The following is a 16,720-nucleotide window of genomic DNA, read 5'->3' as shown; positions in this document are numbered from 1 at the left end:
AAAGTTGGTTGGTAATAGGAATAGGTGGCTAATAGAGTTTAGATATATTTGTAGATCTAGTCGATAGATGATGCAACGCGAGTTGTCTAGTTTATAGATTGTTTATTTCTAGTATTCTCCGCTCATAGACATCGTCGTTTCGATCGATTCGGAGATAAGCCAAAACGGGATCCTGCCCTTAAAATGTTAAGGCGTACGTCAATTTGAGCGCTTTTATCTGTGCTTCGTTGGTCAGGTAAAGAATGGCACTAAAATGGTAAAACGTATTTTTTCGAATACTAGTTGGTGAGAACGTAGCACAATGAAGTCAATGTGGCGTCTCACTAGCAGGATAACAAAGGTAAAAATGCTTTACATACGCATAATTTAAGGGGTTAAGTGGGTTTGGAAATTTCAGAAAATCGATTTTTTTTTTATCTTGTTAAATAGTACAATGTGTCTAGAATATTCTCCCAAAATTTTAAATCGATTGGAGTAAAATTCAAAGAGATAGACCCTTCGGAAGTTCTGCCCGACAGGCCACGTTAGCCTGGCATGACGCAAGTTTATTGAAGCAGCTACGTAGCTATTGTTTGTCTGTCTTTCTTACTTGTTTTCTTTTTCTAAAGGCAACTAGTTTTAAATATTTTAGTTGTGTAGACATTATTTATAGATTTAAGAGACGTTGGATATTGAAGGTTTACTATAGCAGCAATAAAAGACCAAGAAACCGTTGGTTCGGTACTCTTCAATATGCAGTTATAGACTTTTTTTTAGTTTTTTCTACGCTATCGATTTTTGTGAAGTGCTCGAATGTAATAAATGAAAATGGAGAAGACAAAGTGTGCAATGGTAAAGTGAATTTTAAACAGTGTGTTAAACTTGGCCGAAACAGCCATGAGTATGCCCGAAAAGAGGACGAGAATCACATACTCATAGCTGAGAAAAAAGCCGACACTGGGACTCAAGAATGTAGGATCTAGATATTGCCGCTGCAGCAGGTTCCTTACTTTATGGTGCCCGAATCGATGATTCTATGTAAGTTTAAAAAAAAAAATTTTTCTGCATGTTATTTCAACTTAAAACTTCAATCGCGTTTTTCTCGAAACTTTATTTTTGAAGTCGGTGGACATGATTTCTCAAAAAGTTATGAACCGATCTTGTTCAAATTTTGCACACTTCTTCAAAATAACATTATCTAGTACTTGAACGAAGGATTTTTGTTTCTTTTTACCACAACTTATTTTACGAGGAAATACGTGGTGAAAATGTGACCAAAAAATGAAACTTTTTGTTCATAACTCCGCCAAAACTTATAATTTTTTTTTTTTCTTTCCTTCGTTCAAGTACGAGCTTTATATACCTGCTAACAGAAACTATATTGTTTTTTAATTTCAGATGAACCAGTCAAGAGTTATCGTGTCCACGCCGAGAGACCTTTTTTTTGAGAGATCAACGGAAATGAGGTCCCAATGGCTGAATATTCAACATTTTTAAACAAAAATTTCACAAAGTACTCATTAATTATGTATCTTTTAATTTACTAAATTGTTTGAAATAAATATTTCATGTGACATATTAACAAAAATTAGTAAAAATACGCCTTTTTTAAGCGTCTGAAACCCACCTAACCCCTTAATTGCTGTATTCCTAACATTAAAACTTGTATAATATTTTTATATACTAAGCTATTAAATTAAAAAAAAGAGAAAGAAAAAGAAAAAAAAAGAGAAAAAAGATTAACAATTTTGAATGTCCCAAAGTAAAATTTAACCAAATAAAGAAGAAATTTAAAATTAAAAAAACGGTGAAATTATGATTTGTACTTATTAAAACAACTTAGAATCATTACGTACTAATTCAGTTCACAAAGTTTATCAGGCGTAATTTTTCTTCTGCGAAAAATAATCGACCTACGCAGTTTTGGTCTTTCCATTTCCTACATCACTTGTCCTTAAAGTGAACCATGGCATTTTGAAAACACCAATTGCAATTAAACTTCCTACAATTGGAAAGTACATCAAAAGAAATAAATTCGTAGTAATAATAATTTCTATACCAGGCAACTCTCAAAAAGGAGAAAGTAATTAATGTTAGAAAGTAGCACAACTTATATTTAATCGTTTAAAAATAGTAATTATATCAAGAATAAAAATTAAATACTAATACCACTTTGCTTCAGTTTTCACTTTTTAAAAATAATGAAATACAACAAAATTATCTTTGATTTCAAACAAAATTTAAGCAAATGCAAACATTTCGTGCGTTTAATCTATTCCATTAAAATTTTAGGACACTCATTTCTTAATCCGTTTCAATAAAAAAAAATTAAGATAAATGAAAAGAAAAGAACAAATAAAAAATTATATGCGTCACAACCTCAGCTTTCGGTTTAACAAATTTAGTAATTTACCACGAAACTAGAATATATTGTGATTCAAAACTATTACTTCCGATGTACGAAATTCACAAATGATAAAAAAAGTTCAAGTAAAATCGATGTTCCAGAGGTCACAGTGTCCCTTTGTTAGTTCGAAAACATCGAAACGATCAATCGAGCGTAAAATGTGCTTATGAAGTTTAATAAACAAGAATACATTAACGTAATACTATGATGAAAAAAAAATATAAGTGCAGTTCTCTCTTATTGCTACATTGAAGCAATGGCGGCAACTTCAGAAATGTGAATACATTAATTACTATGGTGTTGAAAAATTAGTATATGTACAAGGAATTATGAACAAAATATGGTGTATTTAGATGTTTTGAAAATTAATTTTTCAAATATTAGGCAAGAACTGAGCATGTAAAGTATATTTTAGTACTATCTAACTGTAACCACAAATATAAATCAGAAGTTAAAGAATGATTGTTGTATAATTATCCATAACTTCTGCATATATGTATATATGCAATTTCATTGTCAGTTAACCGAATCAGATGGCGTACAGATAAATTTCATAATAAAATGAAATAATATATCATACAATTTCCAATAAAATACATTAAAAAAATATATATGGCACCATAGAAGAATGATATGATATTGATGCAACATATTTTTATAAATATATATAATCAATGCCAGAAAGGTCCGCAAATCTAACAAAACAAAAGAGATGCCCGATGAAATGGTAATTAGTGATATTTGTAATAAAATTATTAACTTCTATGGCATAAAAATTATTGCACATTTTATGAATTCTGTGTATCTATAATTTGAAACAAAATATATGAAGACTACTAAACGTTTTATTTTTCAAATTCCTCATAACGTCCGTGTATACCCGTATTTATGTAACTTATTGGATACACATACACATAAACGCGATCGAAATTAAGTCAATAAAATAAAAGAATTAAATACATTAACTTACATGGGATGCCATCCGTTTGAAGAGACACCTCTTTTTGGAAAGTAAATTAATAAGGAATTAAAACAACAACTCACATATACAGCCGGCTTTACACTGTGTCGTTGCCGAGCGCGACAGCGTCTTTTATTTGTTCACACCAGACACCACCACCGATACTTCGTTGCTAATGGTTACGGCTACCGTTGGCGAAACCGAAAAATCGTCAACGGTTTCGACAACATGGCGGAGCACAAAACGTTATATCGGCTACGCGTGCCACAGATGTTGCTAAGCAACTCCTCGATATAAGTGAGAATGATTTATATAATATAAACAAACAAAAATGATCTCCATCACTGGAGGAGGGAGGAATCGCTTGAAATGTTATAAACTTTTTTCGCGAAAAATGTAACATGAGCCGAGCTGAAGTAAATCCGTGAAACAATATCAACGCAGGAGTAAAACTTTTATATTTTCTATTTTCTTGTTATGAATTTTTTACCAATAGATTTTTCATATTTTTCCAATTAAAATGAGACCAAATACAATACAATTTAGGCTATACTTATTAGTTTAATTGACAATAATAAGTTTTGAACGCAGAAAAGAATAGCGAGTCGAAAAGAAAGAGACGCTGCAATTGCGGCAATCGGCAAATATCAAAACCCTCGTTAACTGTCTACAATACTAACTCGTTGCGAACTTTTTTATTTTGAATTAAAACATTTTTTGTACAACTTTCTCCATCGTCATTTTCGTATAATTTTTTTATTAAAATGATAGCAAACGCGACGAAATTTGAATACATTTACTTGTAATAAGTTATTGGATTAAAATTCTCAATACAAAAAAAACGCTTGGAATTACAAGAGATAGTTTTATCCTCGCATTAAGATTATTTCACAGATATGCGTACAATTATTTGATTTTCGCTTGGACATTTCGTTATTTCTTTTACTCTCTGTATTTTTCTACATTCGATAAACTTAAATGAATGTAAACAACACAGAATATAAGTGACAATTCGATTACGAAAGACTTTCTAAAACGCCACGTGCCAATTCGACCGGCATACAATACGATTCTTCAGAACCGAACCACGCAACGTGTCCATCGGCCACCTTAATATTTTTCCATAGACACAAATGCAAAGACCCTTTAATCCCGAAATTACATTCATCCAAATTTGACCTATTTGAAAATGAGAATTTTGTAACATACACTATAATACTTCGTCTGTATTGCAGATAATTTTTTAACCGACTTCGAAAAAGGAGGAGGTTACTCAATTCGATCAATATATATTTTTATTATTATTATTATTATTATTATTATTATTATTATTATTATTATTTTCTATGTGTGCCCGCCGATTACGCCTAGCTGGATGCACCGATCGGAACGAAACCATTTGCATCTGGTAGGTTCTGACTCCCCATTAGTACCATTATCAAACAATTTTTCATTTTTTAATTGCAAAGTGTTGTTACTGCAAAAAAACCGGCAACTTTTGAAATAAACTTTTCTCGATTATAGTGCGCTTTTAATATCTTATCACGGACATGATTCTGAACAATTATATAAAAATTTCGCGGAAAGCTTTAGTTTTCGAGATAGCGAAAAATTGTTGAAAAGTTTTGAAATCAACTTTGGACGATTTTAATGTCCTTTTAATATGTTATCAGGGGCACGATTCTGAACAACTTTTTCCTTATCCGCAATTAAGGGGAAGCTTTAGTTTTCGAGTTATTAGCGAAAAACTATTGTTACTAATACAGTATTCACTCCGTAAATGTTACTTTTGCCGGTCTCGATTGTAACATTTACGGTAGAGGTCTTACATTCTTTGTAGTGTGCCGAACGTAGAAAGAGACAGCCATACAAAAGACAAAGAGGGATAGAGTTTCGAGCGTTCGGCAAACATGAAAGACTCATGCGTGTTCTGTCTTTTAAATTTAAAAATTAAAATTCTTTATTTTTGGTTTTTCGTCAATGGAACTTTTACCATCGTATTTGTCTCGTTTTTCTGATTAAAATGACACCAAACACGATATGATTACGATCGTAATTACTTATGTAACAAGCCATAAAAGTTTGAGATGTAACATTTACGGTAGAGGTGCGAATTCCTACTAAAGGCTTGCTATACAAGCAATTATGATTTTAATTATACCGTGTTTGGTACCATTTTAATCAGAAAAACGAGACGAATACGATAATCAAAGCTTCATTGATGAAATCCCAAAAATAAAGAATTTTGATTTTTGAATTTAAAAGACAGAAGACGCACGAGTGCTTCATGTTTGCCGAACGCGTCAACCTTCTGCTTCTCTTTCTTTTCCATTCGCCCTCCTCTTTTATGTTAAAAACTTTAATCACTCGTTATACACACAATTGTTAACGTAATTATATCATGTTTGGTGCCATTTTAATCAGGAAATCTAGACAAATAGAACAGTAAAAGTTTCATGAAAAAATAGTAAGAAATAAGAAAGTTACAATCTTTTCCTTTGCTTGCATTAGTTGTGTCTCACCGATAATCGATCCTCGTCGTTTTGGCGACCGATCGTGTTTCATTCTTGACTGATTTCGAGGGGGATCCCCCCAATAGTGGGAATACAATTTTAACATTTACGGTAGAGATCTTTGTAACATTTACGGAGTGAATACTGTATATTGAATTCTACGTATGCCTCCGTGTCTCTGGTGGTGTATGAGTCAACATGCAGTCGCCGATTTTCTACTGTTTCTACAAACACGTCTTGTCGGCCGATAAAAAGCGTGAAATAAAATAATTTTAAGAAAAAAAATACGCCGACTTCGAAATGCACTAAAAAGTATAAAATAATTTCTATTTCCTAATGAAGTAATTTCTATTTCATTCAATCATACAATTACGTAACAGATATGAATGAAACCTATTTACTCGTTAGGTAATATATTAAATACATTTCAACCTTTCCGGTGGCGGCGCATAATTAAAAATACTATACATTCTATACGCACTAGCACCTATTTCGCGGCGTGCTGTCGAGTTATATGTATAGACAAAAAAATAGCTATACAAGCTTTGCTTATGTTCGGCTGTCCAAAAGTTGACATGTTCAAGAAAATCTTTTAATTTTGCGCCGCCTCCGAAAAAGTTGAAATGTATTTAATATACTACCTAACGAGTAAATAGGTTTCATTCATATCTGTTACGTAATTGTATGATTGAATGAAATAGAAATTACTTCATTAGGAAATAGAAGTTATTTTATACTTTTTAGTGCATTTCGAAGTCGGCGTATTTTTTTTCTTAAAATTATTTTATCATGTAAATAAAGCAGAAATTTGATTAAATATTTTAGGCAAAATGAATAATTAACTGACATCTATAAAATGCGGCACTCTCCATTTGTACATCTATAAAGGTGTTTGAAAAGTTTTTAACATTTCCAATTTGGGTATCTCATAGTAAAAGCGTTTTCTAGATTTCAGTAAACTAAATTTGAACTCAAACCCCTCTTTTTTAACACTAATATTTTATGAAAAAATCAATTCTAAAAGAATTACAAATCTTGGTATCTCGAAGGTTGATTTTTTGTGTGGTTACGGTAACAGTTATTATGGTCCCTATTAATACAAAATTATTCATGTTCAATTTAAAAATATCAGTCGCACGGTACTGTAACTTTCATTTCAATAAGAGAGAGAATGTAAAAAATTAACATCAATTAGGTTCTGCAATTAATATACAGGATGTTCGGCTACTGGTGGGCATAATTTTAGGGGGTGGTAGCTGGAGTGATTCTAAACAACTTTTTCTTTTACCAAAATGCTGGTTAAAGCTTAGTTTTTGAATTATTAATGAAAAACACTGACCAATGAGAGCGCGTATAGACCGGTCGCGCGACAGCGTGAGCGACAGCTTCGAATATGACGGCTGATCATCGTCGTGAACAAATGTATCGATACTGTCAGTATAACGTCGATATAACGTCGGTATAAAGTCGGTATAATAGAAAGCTGTTAGATGAAAGTTACATTGAATAATGAATAAAAAAATCTGGATTATTGTTGAATTGTCATTCATTCATGAATAAGAAATAACAAAATTAGTCTCTACTCACGTAATCAAAATAAATCAAATTTATTCAATACGTTTATTCGTTATCCCAAAGAAATAATAGATAAAATATGGAAAATTATTTTCGTTAGATATTGTAATGATGAAAAAGAACAAATTCTCATTTTTAAAAAATTGAATAACTTTTCTATTCAACAAATAAAAATGTGAATTGAATAATTAACAAATTTAAATGTAGCTCACCCATTAAACCGCAAATAATCACAATAAAAATGCGTCTCTGTCACCAGTACGATCCATCGGTCCTTACTGTTAGTATAAATCAATTACCATACAGAAACTCTCAAAAAACTCTCAAGAAACTTCATTGTCACCTATCACTTTCATCTTTCATTATGAGTTTTCATTATCACTTTTCTTTCTCATTTTTCACTAATTTGCACTAATTTTTACTGTGAGTCCGACACGTAAATAGGACGAATGAAAACACGTGAACGAAAATTCATAAATGATTTAAACTATACTATACTATCTTGAAAGCAAGAAAACGGAATTTTCGATTAAAAACAACGATACATTTTATTTCGACACGTTTCTTTCGACAATAAACGATGACTGTCGATCGACGCCGGAGTCGTTCAACAGATCATCGTTGCATGGCAACCGTTCGCGACGTATGCCTCGCGATCGAGAACAAAATCGCGTTCCGTAGCCAGTCTAACAATGTCTTCTAATAAAATATAATATCATTTCGATTCCTCAATTCGGATATCTTATAGTGAGAATAGTGTATCGTTAAACATACATATCTATGAATAATCGTTCACGCGTTTTCATTCGGTCCGTTTACCGGTCGTGCTTATGTTGTGCAATTATTATTAGAAAAAGACAGTGAAATAAATTGAGAGTTCATTGACCCTGCCAGGACATCAGCTGTTGATGCTCTGATCGGTGGATCTACCCGGTGACACAAATATTTTCCATCGAAGCTAGTTTTTCCATGAATCAATGAGTAAGTGTTACTTAAGTTACTTCTGTATTTTTAAAATTAAACGTACGCAGCAATAGATTTATTTCACTTCAATGAGGTACTGCATTAGATATTCTATTCCAGTTCGATCTCATTTCATAGACACGGTACTTATTCGTTTGCTTCATTAGAATAGTTGACAAAATTAATTTTCGTGAATTTATTCTTTTTCCTTTTTGAAGGCATAAAATAAATACAATATACTTCGTGTTGTTGTTGCAAACAACAACTAATTGGTTTATTTCTTATTCACGAATTACGAAGAATTTAATATTATTCTTAACTTATTAATTCATTACTCGATTTAACTTTTACCCAATAGCTTTCTGTTATACCGACGTTATACCGACGTTATACCGACAGTATCGATACATTTGTTCACGACGACGATCGGCCGTCATATTCGAAGCTGTCGCTTACGCTGTCGCGCGACCGGTCTATACGCGCTCTCATTGGTCAGTGTTTTTCATTAATAATTCAAAAACTAAGCTTTAACCAGCATTTTGGTAAAGGAAAAAGTTGTTCAGAATCACTCCAGCTACCACCCCCTAAAATTATGCCCACCAGTAGCCGAACACCCTGTATAATTCACATCACACAATGTATTGTAGCTCAGCTCTTGAAACGAAGCTTGAAACAAAATGAAGAGCGCCGTCGTACCCAGAAATATACGGGTCGACTTTGTGTTGGTTCGGTGCTACCTCGAAATTATTTGTTTATTCGAAGCCCAACTAATAAAAGTTTACCCGGCCTTCAATTTACGTGGCACTTTTTTTTACGTGATTCCTTCTTTTACGAAGTAAATTATAACATTATCTACACAGCAGTTTTTATGTGCAATATTAATTTATGTGGCCAGAAAATATATTTTCCTAAAAGTTTTAGAAGTTTAAATATTTGAAGCAATGAAGATTATACAGTTGTATCAATTACGAAGAATTTATCATTTCAAATTACAGTAGCGATAGTAACATCGAGTAAACTTCATTTTTCTTAAACGTCATCGTTTCTTTTATGAAGTAATTTGAAATAAATATGTATTTCTAAAGCTTATATTCTCATTTTTTACTCACAGACATTGTTTACACAATTCTCATTCACATAACACGTATCCACATAGAACTTCACGTAAATTGAGAGATGATTGCACAAATCAAAATGGAAACCTTATTCAACTGAAAGAATAACCGATTCTTCGAGTAAGAAAATGATATATATCTAAAATTTATGTGTAGTCTGGCGAATAACGATAAATCGATATACATATTTGAAATATCGAATAACGGGTAGAAAAGCTATCTTTTATTAGATTTTATCTAGATGAAATTCTTACCTATATCTGCATTAAGAGTATCGAGTAATCTGAACAAACGGGATTTTTAAGAAGTACATATTGCTTGAAGAGCAGCAAAATACAAGGCTTGAAATATCTAAACATTTAACAAATTCGATGTCAATTTGCCCAATAGAGCTTATTCGAAGAAAAACCTAACACATCAAATGGTAAGATATATTTAAAACAATTTGTATTAGAAATTAAAAAATTTATTAGTAGCAAAAGAAAGTGTACCAATACTTTTTTAACCGACTTCGAAAAAGGAGGAGGTTACTCAATTCGATCAGTATATTTTTCTTTTTTTTTTTTGTTCCATTCGAAAACCAAATTTTATGGATTTTCTCATTATTATACAACTGCGTATCATCTATAGTCTGTTAAATACTATACTTAAATAGTATCGATAAGTATATTCTATAAAAGTATTACACAAAAACATGCATTCTTTTGAATAGGTATATTGAATTTTATATGAAAACTCCTTCTGTACTAATATTTTCGTTAGCCACTGTAATTGAAACAACATGCTGCCGAAGTTCAGGAAACATATCGAACCAGGACACACCGATTTTAATAAAACTTATGTGAAAGATAGTTGTCAAGAAAATATTTGACACGTATTTTTTTTCATCGGCCATCGTTCACACTGAAGGGACGAAAATAGCAATAATATTGTTAATTTAAAACTATTGTTAATAAATAATTTAATTTAATTCTATTTTCTTAGTTTCTTAAAAACTCTAAATGTTTCCAAAAGTTCTAAATATTTTATTTGGATTGAAGACTTTACGGCTGTAAAAATATAAACGCAGTATTGGCCATAAAAGCCTATATTTCTTGCGGCCGTGATTAGAACCGCGTCACGCTCATACCTGCGACGCTTAGAATATTTATTGAGAAATCAATTAATGGCATATGAAGAGCTATAAAATGTCAAGAATATTCTAAAAGATTGTAGAATTAAAGATATTTTTAATAAAAATGCTGATTGCCCCTTTTCACAGGGAGTGATTTTAAATTATGTATCTAATAAACATTGCTACGAACAATAAATTCCAAAAACACGAATCCTCTATTTTAGTCCATAGTCTACATGCACAAAGTTGTAAAAAAATAAATCAACATTTAATATAAAAATTTAAACAAAAATTGGAAATTTTCAAAATATTATTTAAACAAACAAAGTTTATTTAAATTTTCTTGCGCACAAAAATTCCTTATTTAAAGACGAACAATTAAAGAAATAAATGTTTTCAATTAGCTCCTTTAATTCCGAATATAAGCAAATTTTTCGAGCCTGAAGTTACATTGATGTTTTGCCGAACGTAGAAAAAAAACAGCGAGCGAAGGAACTTTTTTGCCAAATGTAATTAAAGAGTAACACATCGGTGGGACAATTCTAATGCAAAAATAAAACCCTTCTATTCTTGATTTCTTTTTAGGAAACATTTTCCAACATGTTTGTAATATTTTCCTTATTAAAATGAGACTAAACACGACGTAATTCGAAACATATTTATTTGTAATTTCAAACGTTATACACCGAGGTAAATTATTGCAAATAAACATGGCTTGAATTACATCGTATTTGGTTTCATTTTAATCAGGAAAGTGTCACGAATATGACAACGAAAGTTGTATGAAAAATAGATTAAAAATAAAAAAGTTAGCAACGCATTAGTACTATAAATAATTGAATAAACTTTTGAATTACATCAAATGCCACAATCGCAGCGTTTCATTTTTTTTTTTTTGCTCGCTATATCCTTCTCTGCGTTCATACTTATCGTCAGTTTAACACTTTGACTGCCACTGCGAAGTCATATGTTTTTCTCAAGACGCCACGGCATTTGTTTAGCGTGTATCTTACTGGTGGTCACCGGTGACCACCGTGGCGCCTTAGTAACGGTTGATAAGGACATATTAGAATACGCCTTCATTTATTATAAAAAGCATTCACATTTGTTATTTTGTCGTAAACGGAATGTCCAGACTTAGTAAAGCGTGCAAATGATAAGCAGTGTTTTTTCATTCTATTAGGTCATTAAGTATGAAATGTCCGATTACTTAAAGCCTCAAGTTTGATATCAGATATCTCCGATTATTCACTTCGATCGTTATTCATTTTTTTTTGCATTGAGAAGGTACGCCATCTGGCTTTCAGATGCACTCTTTTGTTTTTAATAGTCTATCGTATTGTCGTCTGGAGTGTAAATATTGTAAGCCATGGATAAGACAAAAATACGAGTTATTTTCGAATATGAGTTCCGTCGTGGAATTAATGCAGCGCAGACAAGCCGCAATGTTAACGAAGTGTTTGGCAACGATGTAGCTAACGAACGTACAGTACGTCGATGGTTCGCAAAATTCCGATCTGGAGATTTTGATCTTCAAAATGAACCGCGTGGGCGGCCTGAGAGCAAGATGGATGACAACCAACTGAAAGCTGTAGTGGAAGCAAATCCATCTGAAACGACGCGTGAACTAGCAGCAAGGTTTGAAGTTACCATCCCAACAATATTAAGTCATCTGAAGGCAATCGGAAAAGTAAAGAAGTTGGATAGGTGGGTTCCGCATGAGTTGAGCGAGCGTCAGCAACGGAACCGCTTCGAGGCTTGCTGTTCTTTGGTTTCAAGACTAAAAGGCGATCCATTTTTGCACCGGATAATCACGTGCGATGAAAAGTGGATACTTTTTGATAATCGTAAGCGTTCAGCACAATGGTTGGACAAAGATCAAGCGCCAAAACACACTCCAAAGCCGAGTATACACCAAAAAAAACTAATGGTGTCTGTTTGGTGGTCCAGCGCGGGTGTAATACACTACAGTTTTATGAGACCTGGGCAATCGATAACGGCGGACCTCTATTGTGAGCAGTTAGAAGAAATGATGAGGCAGCTGCAAATTAAGCAGCCGAGATTGATCAACAGGGACAGACCAATCCTCCTGCAGGACAACGCGCGACCACACGTTGCAAGATCGACGTTACTTAAACTACAGGAACTGGATCTGGAAACCCTTTGTCACCCACCGTACTCGCCAGATCTCGCACCAACCGATTATCATTTTTTCCGAGCTTTGGACAATTTTTTGCAAGGAAAAATATTTAATTCCCAACATGCGGTGGAAGAAGCCTTTCGGGATTTTATCACCAGCTGCTCTCCAGATTTTTTCGCTAGCGGTATTAATAAGCTATCGTTAAAATGGCAACATTGTATTGATAGTTTAGGTGCATATTTTGATTAATTATATTATTTCTTGCCCGAGATGTAATAAACCAAACTTTCGGTCTCAAATCGGACGTTTCATACTTAATGACCTAATATATAGAATAATAAGGTATGTGCGCACTTATAACATCAATTATATGATTATAAAGCAGCATTTCCGTTTATTTTCTGAGGTGTGTTTATGATAGTATTTGTAGATTACCCCTCAAAAATATGGATACAAACAGTGAATATATTACGAGCGTATCCGATGAGTCTTCATCGGACGACGAAATAATTCATATATCATCCACGATAAGGCGGCGACAAATTCAATCGGATACCGAAAATGAAACAGATCTCGAAAATGAAGATGAGTGTAATATAGATGATCACGAATGGTCACGTAATGTAACACGAACGGAGGGAAATGTAATTTCATTTGTGAAATCCACAACTGCTCTACATATCGAGGCTAATATGGCAATTAACTTTTACTCTGCTTTTGTTACGAAAGAAATTCTGCAATTAATTGTTGATGAGACCAATAGATACGCTGAACAATATATGCAAAATAGGAGATCCTCCCGTTTAGATAAATGGACTCCAACCGATAAGAATGAAGTAAAACGCTTTTTCGGGCTCTTGATATGGATGGGCCTGGTGAAATTACCAAAATATGACGCATATTGGTGTACCAGTCAAACCTACTGCCAATCATTTCCGAGAACAGTTATGTCGAGAAATAGGTTTGAGTTGCTGCTACGATTCCTTCACTTTACCGACAATCAAACAGCAAACGTAGAAGATAGGTTGTATAAGATAAGACAACTTGTTAACATACTAAATGAAAATTTTTCTAAATACTATGATTTAGATGAAGAGGTATGCATCGATGAGTCTTTGGTACCTTTCCGGGGACGTATAAAATTTAGGCAGTTTATGAAACAAAAACGACATAAATACGGCTTTAAAGTCTTCAAAATATGTTCCGGCCAAGGATATATATACCAATTTCAAATATATTTAGGAAAAAACCCAAATGAACCATGCGTAACTCCCACAAGTGTTGTTATGAATCTATGCAACAATATTCTACATAGGGGCCACACGATTTACACGGATAACTGGTACAGTAGTATCAATTTGGCCGAAAAATTACTCGATTGCAATACTCATTTAGTTGGAACCCTAAGGAAAGATAGAAAGGGAATACCTATTGACGTCAAATTTAAAAAATTAAAACGCGGTGAACTTGTCGCAATGCAAAATAAGAAGGGGATTATGGTACTCAAGTGGAAGAATAAGCGTGACATTTTTATGATCTCGACAAAACATTCAGCTGAGATGGTACAGGTCCGCAAAGGAAATTGTCTCTGAAAAACCAGTAGTAGTTGTAGATTATAACAAAGGAAAAGGTATTGTAGATTTATCAGATCAAATGAGTGCATATTCCACACCCCACAGAAGAACCCTCAAATGGTATTTAAAATTAGCTTTGGACTTATTATTGAATTCTGCAGTCACAAACGCGATGATACTGTATCAACAAGCAACGAACACAAAAATCAAGGTAACAGAATTTAGAATGGCACTCGCAATGCATCTTACACAGTGTCATTCTCCAATACTGTCAAATACACCTGTTCGACGAAGATTGCGGCATGAATTGCAAAAAAAAGAAGGGCGAGCGTACCTGGAACGAAAATTTTGTAGAGAATGTTAGAAAAAAAATTCCAACATGTTTGGGTCAAAAATTGCTAAAAATAAGACCAAGAAGGTGACCACTTATTGTCCGGATTGTATTGGTGCGCCACATTTATGTTTAAAGTGCTTTAACAAAGTGCACCGTTAGATGCAAGATTTATTCTAACATTTTTTTTATTGATGTTCTAATAAAAAATTTTAATTGTTCAATACGGCACTTTTTATTTCAAAGTATCTTCTATATATCGTTCATATTCAAATACACTAACTCTCGATTTTCATTTAGTTTTTTACAATTGTAAAAAAATTGAAAAGCTCCGGTCACCAATGACCACCGTGGCGTCACGGGACAAACCGTTGCCGGTCATATATGACCAAAATGGCAGTCAAAGTGTTAACCAGTAAATATAGTCCCAATTTATTGTGTTTGGTCTCATCTTAATTGGAAAAATATAAAAACCCTATTAGTAAAAGTTTCATAACAGAAAAATAAAAAATATGAAAGTTTTATATTTGCATCGATATTGTCTCACGGACATACGCGCACTCAAATCGTATTACCTTTCTCAGCGAGCGAAAAATCTTTGCTTATATCGTAAAGGGCATTTTTGCTTACATAGCATGATTACTGTAGTACAAAGTCGGCATTAAACGTATCAGCTTTGCTTGTAACGAGGCATATTTTCATCTAGTTGTTTAGCTTCTTTTTATGCCTCGTTACGAGGATCCCCCCGAATTGCCAGCCCCACTCCTCCACCCAAGCGGGCCCCCTCGCCGCTGGGGCAAGAATGAGTGAGAGTGTGCCTTGTGTTTTTTTTATTAATTGCACGCATCTTTTTTTCTTTTTTGTTGTTATTTTCTTTTTTACATTTGCTGCACGGCTGTCCGGTCACGACGACACCCTGTCATCCTCCGCGGGAGCGACTGGCAGCGTGAGGATTCGTTGCCGCCGCCCCCGAGTGGAGTTTTGGACCACTGCGCCAAAAAGGTAGGAGCCATCTCCTTACCCATCATTTTTGCTGTTCATTTGCGCGTGGGCGAGGGCGATAGACCCCCTAGCCCCAGTGACGAGGACCCTAGAGACCGCGAACGGTCTACGCTAACACCGTTCCCCTTATTTTTTTCGCTTCTGTATTTGGTATTTAGGACCAACGTCCCCTTGTTGTCCACGACCCCTAAGAGGGCGTGCTCCCTGCGGACGAACACTTCGGCTTTTCTTTTTTTTTTTTTTTCTTTCTTTCTTTTGTACTTGCGCGTACCGTGCGCCCCCGCGCCGCGAAAGCCTTCCTCGCAATTGGCGAGTCAATCCTTTTTTCTCGACCGTTGCTTGTAGCGCGTGGGGCCCACTCCAGCTTTTTTCTGTTTTGCTTACGTGGCCTGCTTGGGGCCCGAATAAAAGCCTTTTTCTGTTGGATACTAACTCGCGGGTCTTTTACTTATTTTCTGACCCCAAAACTAGTTGCAGCAGCAGCGCGCAGCGACATAGATGTATTATCCTATATCGATAACTATAAATCAGAAAGAAAGCATACTAGAAATTGTGATAGATAAAGGTACAGTAGCTGAATTTGTTAATACTCGTTCTATTTGTTCTTGCGGCTACATGTTTAAGATTCCTACTATTAATAGAGAAGGAACTAAATTTACGTTTAAGTGATTATATCAAACAACTTTCCAAGGGTCACATTCAGTTCACTTTGAATTACCAGCTGTAAATGGTAGTGGACAAGTGTTATTAGCATTACAACAATTCGAAGGCAGTTATATCGAGTTGCAACATATTTTCGAATATTCTTTATTTAGTTACACTTCTTTTTTCAATATAAACAAACAGTACGACTACTCCTGCAACTACAGCGAGCTATAGTGTCAGCGGTAGCAAACCAGCTGTACTAATGGCTCACACTGTAGCTAAGGAATATCAAATAGTTGGCATCACTGCTAAAGAATTTCTAGAGAAGCACACAGGAATGGATTTCAACCTCATCGAGTTAAGAAGAGCCTTCAAACGCCACTGTGATGATTACATGGAAG

General features: G+C 34.0%; 1 long non-coding RNA gene and 1 pseudogene across 1 annotated transcript; both read left to right on the top strand.

The window, feature by feature from the left end:
* Positions 1-238: 238 nt before the first annotated feature.
* On the top strand, positions 239-1,641 carry LOC143263967 (uncharacterized). Its single transcript, XR_013037253.1, has 2 exons — positions 239-1,017; positions 1,378-1,641. It is a non-coding gene; the product is annotated as an uncharacterized LOC143263967 (long non-coding RNA).
* A 10,355-nt stretch (positions 1,642-11,996) lies between these two features.
* On the top strand, positions 11,997-13,066 carry LOC143266629 (histone-lysine N-methyltransferase SETMAR pseudogene; annotated as a pseudogene).
* The last annotated feature ends 3,654 nt before the right edge of the window (positions 13,067-16,720 follow it).

Source organism: Megachile rotundata, chromosome 2, assembly GCF_050947335.1.
Source record: "Megachile rotundata isolate GNS110a chromosome 2, iyMegRotu1, whole genome shotgun sequence".
In the NCBI taxonomy this organism is placed as follows: domain Eukaryota; kingdom Metazoa; phylum Arthropoda; class Insecta; order Hymenoptera; family Megachilidae; genus Megachile; species Megachile rotundata.
This window is presented reverse-complemented; position numbering and strand designations above follow the sequence as displayed.